The 13,985-nt window shown below is 41.9% G+C and overlaps 1 protein-coding gene across 2 annotated transcripts in view; it reads right to left on the bottom strand.

Annotated features, from left to right (window-relative positions):
• LOC122811444 (neural proliferation differentiation and control protein 1-like) overlaps window positions 1-13,985 on the bottom strand; it is a 311,459-nt gene that overhangs the window by 27,952 nt on the left and 269,522 nt on the right. The gene's annotated exons all lie outside the window — the stretch shown is intronic.

Below are 13,985 nucleotides of genomic sequence, written 5' to 3'. Positions count from 1 at the left end.
CAGTCCACCTACTGCATGTCTTTGGATTAGGCATTTACTTACCGGCAGAAAAAGCAACACTTAAGAAAATAATAAGTGTGTTATACAAATAACACAGAGAGGGCATGTACAAGATCTCTAGACATATCCTGCCATGTCATTGAACTATTTTTTTTTTAATTTCCCAGAATAGGTGTCAGCACCATAGAGCGAGGGGAGTGAGAGCCCCCACTTTCACCAGCTGCCCATTGTGCCCCAAAACTGCTACTGATGTAGCAGGGAAACATTCACATTGGTGTTTTTGAGGTAACTGCAAGCTCAAGCAGCGAAAAAAGATGATTTGAACAACAAATAATCTTTTAACTGCTGCCCAGTCTCACAGTTACCATAGAAATACCTATGTTTGTATGTCTGAGGCATACATATCAACTTCTTTCATCATGAATTTTGGACAAAGCCAAAATTAACAGGGATTAAAGACTCAAAACCAGGGACAATTTTAAAACATTTTTAATTAATTTAAACCATAATAGAACAGGTTTTGTATCAACATGCATTTTCTGAACAATAGAAGTATGAAACTTTAATGTCTGGCATTAGTGACTGGCAGTAATCCTCTGCATACCTCTCAACGTTTGCTTCAGAATTCTTGTCAAAGCCAAAAACAATGGGAAAATAAAAGACCACAATTAGGGACAGGTTCTAAGTATTGCTCTTTTAAACTTAGAAAGCTGCTAGAATAAAAGGTTTTGCATTATCATGCATTTTCTGAAGGATATGAAGTCTCAGGTTCAAATGTCTCATAATTACTGAATACCATCCACAGTGGTTTGCCAGAAACCACACATTTTATGAGAAACAGATTAAAAATATGAGGCAATAATTTGGGCAGTCTGCAAAATTCTTGAGAGTGGAAAGATACGACCCTACGTGATTTATCATAAAATCAAACATTTTATGAGGGACAGGGGGAAAAATATGAGGCAAATCGTGAAAGTTCTGCAAAGTTCTGAACAGTTTATTTATTGATTGCAATTTGTTTACCAGGTATGTGGCTAGTCAATTCTATTGACCTTTTTCAGCCACAACCCAGGATCAAGAGCAGTAAAGACAACTAACTTATGTACAATAAGACATTGCATTCATGTACATACTTTGTACAGTTAAGAGGTTTTTTCTACAAGTAAGGTTTGACTTCCATACGTTAACAGATACCTGTGTCTTTATTGTCTTTTTCACCAACTGAGTACCAGGATAGGCTTTGGCTCTGCTATTTAATAGCCTGTTGTGATGTCCCCTCTTTGGGCCAGTAATCAAGGAGCCTGAATTCTCACCACTGATACTGGAGAGGGACGTTCACGTGGAACAAAAATAGCTACACGCAGTATTTCCAGATGCAACTCTCTGCATCAAGCACAGTTTCCCTTGAGAGCACACAGGAACACACTCACTCTGGGGGGCTGGTCTCTCTCTCTCTCTTTCTCTCTCTCTCCAATAAGACTCACCACTGGCACAGCTGTAGATTAGAGTCCTCAGCCGAGTGTCAAAGCCAAGTTATCCAGCACCCTCTTTGTGAAATCATTGCTTTGTGTCCCACTCCAAGCAGCTGACACACACTCTCTGAGATTTGATTTTCACACACACAGACACACACACAGATACACACACACACACGCACACACACACACACACACACACACACACACACACACACACACACACACACACACACACACACACACACACACACACACACGCACACACACACACACACACACACACACACACACCTGGGAAAGGCTGGCATAGATTTACTAGCTATGCCCCCTTTATTCTGCACAGACTATAAGGTAGTTACACTGTTGCCAGATACTCCATAGCCAGCTACTCTAAGCCTCTCACAAGGGTACCCTATTATACTGAGTGAATTTAATAGTTATTACAAATTATAGAGTTTGACCAATGCAGTAAGGCTTTCAGGAGTGGCCACAGAGTCACCAAATAGATATGAGTATTCTAAAAGGTTAAAATATTCTCTAAAGGACCAGCTTTAATGAATAGTTTAAATACATTTAATTATAAATAATAAAATAACATGAAAGTAAAAAATATCTTTTTATAATAAACACCAGAGTTTCAGTCACAGGAAATCTTAAAATAACAGAGACGAATAGATTCACACAGATACAAAAATACAGTACTTAACTATTCTCATTATACTTTCATGACTGATCTAAAGAATTAGTATTTCCCGGTCATTTACTAGAGCAAGGCAAGATGAAGTAGGTGAGGGATCCTTCTTTGTCAGGTTTCAAATACCGACTGCCCTGAGACTTCAGTCTCATCTTGTATTAAAGCATCATTTTAGTGATGGATTACAGAATGACATCACATACATCTGGTCATCTGACTTCTGTTTCTCATACTACCCCCCTTTTACTAGAAACTGTACCAGAATCTTGTACATGTTCGCCATCTACTTCTCAGAAGTCCAGGCCAACACAAAGGGAGTCTGGCTCACCAAGTTCACAGACAACTGCAAGCTGGGAGCCATTATTAACTCCCCAAGTGATGCAGATATCCTACAGAAAGGCCTCACTGAGACCAGTGACTGATGTTGTAACCATGGCCTTAAGCTTAATGCCAAAAAATGCGTTGTCATCCCCTTTGGTAAAAACTCAGTTCCCACTAATTACCACATTGATGGGAACCCACTGAACACTGAAGGCGTTATAAGAGATCTGGGGACGCAGGTTGACAGCAACCTCTCCTTTGACCACGACATTGCCGCTGTGGTCAGAAAGTCCTTCTATGTGGCACATCTCATTACTAAGGGTTTTGTATCCAGGAAGAAAGAGGTCATTATCTCTCTCTACTCTTCCCTCATTAGACCAATCATTTAGTATAATGCCCCATTTGGCATGTACCTCACTAGACACCTGCAACAGCTGGAGAGGCCACAGAAGTACCTGACGAAGAGGATCCTAGGCATTAAACACATGTCCTATGCAGACAGACTGAAAATACTCCAGCTATTCTCTGTCTCATTTCGCCTACTTAGAGGTCATCTCTGCTTGATTTACAAAGCCATGTCTGACCCAGCTCTGTTAGAAATCCTACAACTAAAGAAATCCCTATCCCTCCACACCACATGCTCCAGAGACCTCAACGTCATTATCACAATCAAAAGAACATGCTGAAGGGACAGGTTCCTCACCCAGAGACTGCCCATGCTCTGGAATAGACTTCCCATACATGCAAGCACAGCACCTTGCTGTCCCTCTTTAAGAGAAATCTTGATGAGTGGATGGGTAATAGAAAGTTTACCCCAGGGATCACGCCAGTGGCTGTACTTGATAGAGGCACTGGGAACTAACATCAGGCGGCACGATGCCAGGGTACTTCTATGGGCTAGGTTCCAGGACCATTAGCCTAGTACACACCTATGAACCTATAAACCTATATGTGTTACCATACACACAGATAGAGCTTTGCTAAGATGTGTTATAGCATCTGGAAGCCATAAAACCATTTCAACACTTCTACCCTTCCAGGGTAGCAATTAGTTCACTGCTATGGACAATACAACAAGGAATTCTTAGTCCTTGTTTTCACAGACATTTCATCTCTGGCTGCTATCACAACTGTAAATGCAGTCTTTATGGCCTACCAGGTAATTTAATTTCCAACTATTTTTCAAAGTTAGCTGGACTGAGATTAACCTCTTCTCTTCCAGTATCCTCTGTTAAAACATATACATTTAATTGGTTACAGTACAGTCAGGATCTACTGTTGGTACATTTTTTTAACATAAGCAACTTTGCAAATTCATTTTTCAATACAAGCATCTGTAAAAATTAGTTTGATACACAAATGACATATAATTATTTACAAAATTTCAGCTAGTTGTGCTGGCATATGTTACACATCCACTGCTCTACTTCTCCTGGCATAGCTGGGAATACCTCACATTGTCACACCCTGTTTTAGGGATAATTTTTCACAGAGCTATTTTTCACTGTAGAGAGCTGAGATTTTAAAGATAGTAATCATGTTATTATAGTTAACCATTCATTCTCTTAGACTCACTGAATGCTATTCATTATAATTTTGGGGGTAGGTACAGATTTTCTGACAAGCTATGGGAGAAGCTATAAAAATAGTTTAGATTCATAGGTTCATAGATTTATTCTAAGAATATTCATGTTTTGTCAGTACCCTCCCTTAGGCAACATCTCCTCTCTACAGGAGGGCTATCCCAATCAAACTCAGAGTAAATATGTATATACCCATCCAGTTGTCTAATTTATATTTAACGTAAGGCAGTGAATTGTACTACTTAACATGTAGGGGAGGTTTATTCCAAAGGCTTGGGAGGTGTTGCCTTATAAGCATGCATCTTCATTGTGTTCTATTTTTGTTGGTGAAGATTTGGGTCCCTGGTTGTAGTATTGGGGGAGATATTGGACTTGCAGAGAAACAGGAGGACAAATGCAGCTGGGTTTCTAATGGTGCAGTTAGTGAGACTAAGATCTCCCCTCAAAAGTTTATAAGATACTGAATAAAGGGATAGATCTTCCAGCCTATCCTGGTAGCTCAGAGACTTTAGGCCTGTGATCTTTCTGTTTAAGAACCTTTTGGGCCTTGTTAATTATTCAGTATGATTAATGAGATATACCCCAAAGGGGGCATTGTTCTCTATATTTGCCCTGATCAATACTGAGTATGAGGGAGTGATTACATTTGTAGATCATTATGGTATTCCTTTGGCAATTAGGTGAGCTAAATAGAAGAATTTATTGATAACCTTTGTCCCATGATGTTCAAAGGAGAGGGGCTATCAACCAAAGTACCGCAGTCACTAGCAACATTTTCATTTTGTGGTAGTGTGCTGTCTGTATAGTATGATGAGGGTAGGGTTTGTCTTCAAAAAAGTGATGATACTAGACTTTTTAGCATTGGAGACCATTTTTAGTACACCAAAGTTTAATACGGAGAGTTCATGCAGGAGAGTATGGGTGTCATAGGGTGACATAACAACAACCTGCAGTTTGCAGTCATCTGCAGACTTTGTTAGCCAGATGTTTTGGCTCTCTGCTTGGAGGTCTGAGAAGTAAATATCAAAAAGGAAAGATCCCAGCACTGTGCCCTGAGGGACACCGCTGATCATTTTCATACTTACTGATGAGACATCTGCAGCTCACGCTGTGTGGGCTCTGTCTTTTAGCCAGTGTGTTATATATCTTACCATATATGGGTCTATTTTTAAAGGAATTAGCTTTATTATAATGTCAGCATGGGGAATGGTGTCAACTGCCTTTGTCAGGTCAAGATACGTCATGTATACTGCACAGCCACAATCTATAGCCTCTGTAATGCTTTTGATGAAGTTTATCAGGTTAAATAGACAGAATCCACCCTTTACGAAGCCATGGTTGGGAGTCAAGTCAAACAACAGTCTTAGTATCACAATTGGTGAGGTTAGTTATAATATACCCAGTGTGGTTGCAGATGTGGCTTGTAAAGCTGATGGGACTTTAACTACCCAGGTCAGTTTTAAGGCCACCCTTATATAGGACATAATCCCTGCAGTCATAGCTGGCCTTAGGCATAGGCCAACTAGGCGGCTGCCTAGGGCGCCACTCTAACAGGGGCACTTTTCCAGTATTTATTTGCTGTAAGTAGACCAGGATGGGGGAACCGAGTGGTGTGTGTGTGTGTGTGTGTGTGTGTGTGGGGAGGGGGGGGCGCCATGCAACCCTTTTGCCTAGGGCAACAGTTGACCTAAGGCCGCTCCTGCCTGCAGTGCCCACTCATCAGTGACAAGGCCAGGAGCTAAACGTAAGTTAAACAGTTTGAGGAGTATGCCTGCAAGGGCATAAGTAACACAATTTATTATGCAGCCCAGTTTATTATATGTAGCAGTAAATAAATATACAATCAAAATGATTGTTGTAATCCAGAAATCTAACATAATCAAGCATCGTGCATGTTTTTTTTTATCTAGATGTTACAGTATTATAAAATGTTTTATGGAGTGGACAGACCTTGTTGATAAGTTGTGTGATGCATTTAAATAAGGCAGATCCTGGCAGTACTGAATATTTTGACTCAGGCTTCTGTTGAAAAGAAAATCTAGGAAGAGCACTTCATGGGCCCATAGCTATCCCCTCTCCCCCTGCATACCCTCAGTGTGCCTCTATCCCCCTCCCATCCTGGCCTTACCACAACATTAATGTTTCTTTATTTTCTTGTTTTCTCATACGTCAGGTTTTTGCTGCATTCTTTCAATATATCCTAACTGGCAAATACTGCACCATAATAAATGAGGAAAAAAAATCAAATTAAGCCAGAGGTCTCAGATCCCTAGAAGCTAATGGGTTATAGATGGACTAACTTGAACTTCAGACACTTTTATTTTTTTCAAATCTTTTGAGCCAAAGATGGCCTGAACAAAAATTGTGGCTAAAGAACGAAAGAAAAAAAGAGATTCATTCTTAATCTTCATTTTCTCCTGCATCCTTCCACCACTCCCTAAATGGCAAAGACTGCAGCGTAACAACTGTGGAGGTAATAACAGAATTAAGTCGATAGTTTGGAGGCTGACCGGGCCTCAGAAGTCATGGCATTCTAGATGCTGTGAGGTACATTTTTGAGCTTTTTCCGCAGTCTTTTGTTACACTTATGGTCTGGACAAAAATCATACCTAAGTAAATAAATTCGGTCCTATTTTTTTCCTTTCAAGAAAGAAAATAAGTTGTGCCCAAGGCTCAATGATCAAAATTGACAAAAAACTAATTCCCAATAAAAAAAAGATAGTTACCTTCTGTGTACCCTCTGATGTTAGACTGGGGTGAATGTGAATAAATAAATGGCATCAGTCATACATTTCAAGTTGTTGTTCTCACACATCATACAGTTTGCCTCTTCACTCTAATCCTCAAATAACAAGTAATGTCTGTGTATCCATCTGACACCAGAATACAGCAACATATTATGAATGATTGACCTCAGATCAATATTCACAATATGCCTCCTTAGCCCTACCCCCCACCAAATTTAGCTATCTGTATTCTCTTCTGATATGTGATTGTGAGAAAAGTGAAAAAAAAAATGATTACAGTCATATTCTGTTGGTCCTATGCTTCTAGACAGTACAGTGTATGTTGGTCCTATGCTTCTAGACAGTACAATGTATGTTGGTCCTATGCTTCTAGACAGTACAGTGTATGTTGGTCCTATGCTTCTAGACAGTACAGTGTATGTTGGTCCTATGCTTCTAGACAGTACAGTGCATGTTGGTCCTATGCTTCTAGACAGTACAGTGTATGTTGGTCCTATGCTTCTAGACAGTACAATGTATGTTGGTCCTATGCTTCTAGACAGTACAATGTATGTTGGTCCTATGCTTCTATGCTTCTAGACAGTACAATGTATGTTGGTCCTATGCGTCTAGACAGTACAATGTATGTTGGTCCTATGCTTCTAGACAGTACAATGTATGTTGGTCCTATGCTTCTAGACAGTACAATGTATGTTGGTCCTATGCTTCTATGCTTCTAGACAGTACAATGTATGTTGGTCCTATGCTTCTAGACAGTACAGTGTATGTTGGTCCTATGCTTCTAGACAGTACAATGTATGTTGGTCCTATGCTTCTATGCTTCTAGACAGTACAATGTATGTTGGTCCTATGCTTCTAGACAGTACAATGTATGTTGGTCCTATGCTTCTAGACAGTACAATGTACACTGCTCCTACACAAGCTATAGTGATCTTGTGTTCAAACCTCTGAGGTTTGATTGTGTGAAAAAGTTAAAAAAGAAAAACAATGACCACATTGTTTCAACCCCATACAAGCAGTAGTGACCTTCTATGCATACCTCTGAGGTTTAATTAAGAAGAAAATTAGAGAAATAATGACCATATTTTCCCCAGTCCTAAACAAGCTATAGCACATTTCTGTGCATACCTCTGAGCAGGGCCAGTTGTAGAACAGGTGTGCGATTTGTGGACAGTGACAGGAGACAATGACTTGTAGTGTATGAATCACTATGATTATGCTCTGAATTTGGGGAAAATAAAGGTTCTTAATGAGTTTTTAAGAACCTTTTACTGCTGTTAGGCTCTAGTCACACACTTGAGGATTAACGGCAATCAGCTGTCATCTCAAACAAGTAGTGGAAAGCCATTAAACACTTCAGCTGGACTGCATGAAGTGTTTAACAAAGAATGAAGTGTTTAACAGCTTCCCACCACTCTTCTGTAGTGGTTGCTCTCTGCGTGGCAGCAGCTCTTTGTGTGGTAGCAATATGTGTGTTATAGCACTAATGCACTTTTTTTATCTCTGACTGTTATGTATACGTCTACTGGATCACATGTCATGCAGGTGCCACATTAACTTCATTTATAATGTTCTATGAAATTTTGTGCAGCTATTCCAAAGGTAACTCATATTTACATTATATTCATTTTGTTTCACTGATATGCTTCTGTTATGGTGGTAGATAGCTAAACAAACTATCCTTTTAGATCACTAAGTGTGCCTTTTGCCTTCTGCCTCCAGCCCTTAGCAGTTTCCAGCATCCCTGCTACTGGGGTATATTTTCCTTAGGAAATTAGGCCACCTTGCATCAATGACTGTGCATACATATTTTTTATATTTCTTTAATTTGGTGATCATGTCCATAGACTAACTCAACACGGAAACATTTTTCTTGCAAGACTTTGGAAAAAGTACAGTTTTGTACCTACCATAAATGTAGATGTTCGAGTGCTAATACAGCTGCAGTCATAACAGTCATAACAGATGGGTTTTCCTGCCGTCAGGCGGGTCCTCGGTCGGCCGAATTCCAAAGTCTAGGTCCGGCGTCGGATGTCGTTGCTTCTTCCCTGACGTCAGTGCGACAGGGGTATAAAAGAACCAGCCGACGCCATTTTCTTCAGTTTTTCTTGCCCCAGATGTCAGGTGCCCCCAGAAGGAAGGCAATAAAGAAATTTATGTAATAATGCAGTGCAATATAATCAAAAAACAGTAGTTGCAAGCAAATACACCATAAAAGAATACTCCAATCAGGTTGTATGAGGAGGTGTTAGCCATTAGGCCTGTCCCAAGAGGGGAAAGGAGGGAGGGGAAACCTGGACTGCAGCTGTATTAGCACTCGAACATCTACATTTATGGTAGGTACAAAACTGTACTATGTTCATCATGCATACAGCTGCAGTCATAACAGATGGGTAGAATCCCAAAGCTAAAAAGGGATGGTAGGCACTAAGTGGAACTAGGAGGAGCTAGGATGCCCTGCAAGACTGCAGTGGCAAAGCCTGCTCTAGAGTTGGAGTATAATGGTAGATGATAGTGCTTGGAGAAAGTATGTACAGAACTCCAAGTGGCTGCTTCCAAAATATCTTTGGTAGGAACCCCCCTGAGGAAAGCTGCAGAGGTAGCTGTGGCCCTTGTGGAGTGAGATCTGATGCCTGCAGGTACAGTTTTACCATGAAAAGAGTAACAAAAGTGTATGCAGTGGGCTATCCATTTTGAGATTGTCTGTTTGGAAATAGGCTTCCCTTGAGCTCCTGTAGCATAGGACACAAAGAGTTGCTCTGATTTTCTGAAAGGCTTTGTTCTGTCCAAATAATAACGTAGCTGTCTGTGAATGTCCAAGGAATGTAGTAGTCTCTCCCCTTTGTTTTGAGGATTAGGGTAAAAGGTAGGTAAGTGGATAGCCTGATTCAAGGCTACCCTGGATACTACCTTTGGCATGAAGGAAGGATTGGTTCGTAAGGAAACTCTGTCCTGATGGAAAATGATGAAAGGCTGCACAGCCATGAGGGCTTGTAGTTCTGAAACCCTGCGAGCTGAGGTGATAACCAGAAGGAAGGCTGTTTTCCAGGACAAATATTGCAGTTCTGTTGAAGCAGCTGGCTCAAAAGGAGGCAAGGTCAGTTTTTCTAGAATGAAATTGAGGTCCCAAGCAGGTACTGGTTGCTTCCTTGGAGGTTTTATATTCTTAGCCCCTCTGAGGAACTGTCTTAAGAGAGGGTGAGAGAATAAAGGAGGATCAGTGTTGTATTCTGCAGAAATGGCTGAGGCATGGATTTTGATGGAGGAAAATGAAAGTCCACTGCTTAGCAGCTCAGCTAGGTACTGTAATATTTGAGGTAAATTCAGTATTCCAGGATTCTGACCCTTTTTCTGATTCCAGGCACAAAACCGTTTCCATTTTGCGGAGTAGGCTTTTCTAGTAGAAGGCCTTCTGGCCTCCAAAATGACATCCTGCACCTCCTTGGAGAGTAAGGTCTGTTGTGAATTTAAGGAATCTTCCATGCGGCTAGATTGAGTGTTTTCAGCTGACTGTGAAGAGTTTTGAAGTTGTGCTGAGTCAGTAGGAGAGGCATTAGAGGCAGGATCCATGGTGGGGAATGCGTCAGGCTTCTCAGGAGTGGGTACCAGTGTTGTCTTGGCCAGTCTGGAGCAATGAGAATCATCTTTGGTCTGTCTGCTCTGGTTTTTAATAGAACTTTGGGCAGCAGAGGAAGAGGTGGAAAGGCATAAACTGTCATTGTTGTCCAACTGAAAGAGAGTGCGTCCACTTTCCAGGCCTGTGGATGAAAGGTCCTTGAGCAGAATTTTGTCAATTGGTGATTTCTGTGGGTGGCAAAGAGACCTATGTCTGGCTTTCCCCATGCTAGAATGATCTTTGTAAAAACTTGAGGATGCAACTTCCATTCATGTGGATCTGTCATATCTCTGCTTAGGTTGTCTGCCAGCGTGTTTTCCTTGCCTGGCAGGTACTGTGCTTGAAGTTCAATTTGTAATTCCAGAGCCATGTTCCAAAGAGACATGGCTAGCCTGCATAGGGGATATGAATGGGTTCCTCCCTGTGTGTTTATGTACCACATTACTGTGGTGTTGTCTGTCCTTATCAATAGCTGGCCTGAATGCAGAAGGTCTTTGAAAGCCATAATAGCATTTATTACTGCTAGCATTTCCTTTTGATTGATGTGTAGGTGCTTTTCTTTTTGGGACCATTTGCCCTGAATGCACCGATCTGTCATGTGCACCCCCCAGGCATAGTCCGAGGTGTCTGCTGTGATGACTTGATTTGCTTGAGTCTTGCAGAATGGGAGACCTGTGTTTCTTTGGCATGCTTGAGCCCACCACAGAAATTCCTTTTGAAGACATGGAATCAGTGGTATAATTGTTTCCAAACTGTGGCTGTGTTGAGACCATAAGTTTTTTAGGAACCATTGAAGTTTCCTCATATGCAGCTTTGCACATGGGATTAGCAGGATGCAAGATGCCATGAATCCCAGAGCCTGCAGGATTTTCCTTGCAGTCAGCCTGGTGAAGGTTGCTAGTTTTCTGAAGTATTGAGTTAGTTGCCCTTGTTTCTCTGGCGTGAGGTAGGCCATCTGGGTATTTGTATTCAAGCTGGCACCCAGGAAAATTATTTTTTGAGAGGGTATTAGCCTTGATTTCTTTTTGTTGACTGTATACCCCAGAGAATTCAACAACATTATTACAAACACCAGATGTTTCAGAAGTATGTGTTTGCTGTCCGCTTGGATCAGGCAGTCATCCCAATATGGGTATATTTGTATCCCTTGAAGTCTGCAGTAGGCAATTACTGATGCCAGGCATTTCGTGAACACTCTGGGTGCAGTAGATAAGCCAAAGGGCAATGCAGAGAATTGATAATGGGTTGAACCTGCAAGAAATCTGAGGTATCTTCTGCAATCTTGTCTGATTGGGACATGCAGGTATGCCTCCTTGAGGTCCAATGCTACCAGCCAAGACTCCTTGCCCAGCATGGGAAGAAGCTGCTGTAATGTGAGCATCTTGGATTTGGCACGAGTAAAAATGTGTTTAGGATGGATAGGTCCAAAATAGATCTCCAATCTTTGCCCTTCCTTGGTACCAGGAATAGTCTGGAATAAAAACCTTGACCCTGTTCTTGTGCAGGTACCTCTTGAATGGCTTTCATGTCCATGAGATCTGAAATTTGTTTTTGTGCCTCTGCCCTTTGATTGTGTGGCACTGGCAGGTTTGGCATGCCTCTCATTTTTGGAAGGGTGTGAAAGTGGAATCTGTAGCCTCTGTCTATAATGTCCAGGATCCATTTGTCCTTTGTGACAATATGCCAATTTTTCGAGAATAATGCCAGTTTTCCGCCTAAAGGTGCTGCCATTTGAGCCTTGCTTGGCATGCAAAGGGGAAAGTCATTGGTTCTGTTTTCTGAATGGCTGTGAACTATCCTCACCACCTCTTTGTGTAGGTGCTTGCCATTGTCTGCCTCTAAATGATCCTTGAGATTGCCCTCTACCCCTTGGGCGCCTGTATCTACCTCTTTGGGGTCTATCCGTGGCTGGAAAGGACCAAGTTTTTCAAGGCCAATTTCTACTGAAACGTGGAGGTTGTACCTGTAGGAAATCTTTCACCGTTTGCATTGATTTTGCCTTTTCCTCCATTTTCTTTAATACCTCCTCAGCTTTAACACCAAACAATACATCTTTTTGAAGAGGTGCATCTAGTAATTTAGCTTTGACATGATCTGGTAAGGTTTGTTCTTTGAGCCAAGCATGTCTACGTATGACTGATCCTGTAACAGCAGCTCTACATGAGGCCTCTAAAGCATCAAAACCACATTGCAAGGTATGTTTACCCACTTGCTCTGCACTATGTAACAAATCCTGCAACTCCTTCAAGTCTGGTTGTTCAGGTTGTGACATTTGCTTTTCAACTGAGATAACAGAAACTGTTGATACTTTAACATATGGAACTGACAGTTTAATGCCCTCATGGTTAAGGTGGCCAATGTGTATACCTTTTTCCCCCACCTTTCTAAAGCCCTGGAATCCCTCTCAGAAGGTAATGGATTTTTGGCAGTGGAGGCATTAATACCCTTGGGAACCTGTGAATTGGTTTCTTGGGTTAGCCGCATGGCTTTTGTATAGGAATTGGTGTGAATCAGGAACCCGGTAGTACCTGTCAGGCTTGACTGGAGCTGGAGGTAAAGAATCTGGGTTAAGGCTGGTCTCCGAATACACATCATCTAGTATGTCTAAGACAGGAGGTATAGCCAGAGGCCTGTGCTGAGGGAGCAAGAGGAAATCCCTAAGCCTTTTCTTGGAGTCTGAGTACTCTTGGCCTTCCCAGTGGAAGTGTTCCCTCAAGGTATGTAAGGTTTCCCCAAAAGAGTAATCCTCAGGGGGGAGACCGAGGGAATGGACTCCTCTGCATCAGAATCTTCAAAAGGGGAGTATGAATGTTCCTGGACTTCAGAATGTTCTGAAGTAATTGGAGACCTGGTCCGAGGAAGGGTATTCTTCCTCCACTCTGGGCCTTTTGTCCAAGGGGGGTTGAGAACCCCTGATAAGAGTAATCAAATCCTCAGCCATTTTGAGCATCTGCTTTTTCGGCATGGGGCCTTGAGAGGGGCCCTGCGGAGCTTGTCTTTTAGTATGCATGGCTGCTTTAGACTTAGTGAAAGCCTTGATGGAAAAAGAAGAAGAAGGCCTGAAGACACCTTGAGAGGTGGCAGGCCTGTCTAAACTCTGAGTTTCCCTGCCAAGAGTGGCTTCGGTATCTGTAGTCGGGTTGTGGGCCGAAGAGCCTGGGACATCGGGCACAGAAGACACTGCCAATGAAGTGTCATCGGTAGTCAGGGGCTGAGTAGGCGCCTCGCTGAGAACCGGAGCACATGTAATCGGCTTTAGCGTGGTGTCGGTAGAAGTCGCGGACCACGTATGTCGGTCCTTATCTTTGCGTCTTTTACTAAAACTGGAGTCGGAGTATCCGACAACATAATGTAATTAAACTTTTTGCCAAAATAGTGTTGGGCGAACTCCGCCCGATGCTTAATAGTGTGTCTGTTGAATGTAGCGCAAAAACGACAGGCCAAGACGTCGTGGTCTGGGCCTAAGCAAGGAATGCAGAGGGAATGAAAATCCTTATGCAGTATTTGCTTCCCACATGAAATGCAAATATTAACTTTATCTGACAT

This window comes from Protopterus annectens, chromosome 9.part0 (assembly GCF_019279795.1).
Source record: "Protopterus annectens isolate FY-2018-M chromosome 9.part0, PAN1.0, whole genome shotgun sequence".
NCBI classification, from domain to species: Eukaryota; Metazoa; Chordata; order Ceratodontiformes; family Protopteridae; genus Protopterus; species Protopterus annectens.
Note: the sequence above shows the minus strand (reverse complement) of the source record. Positions and strands in the feature narration are given on the sequence as shown.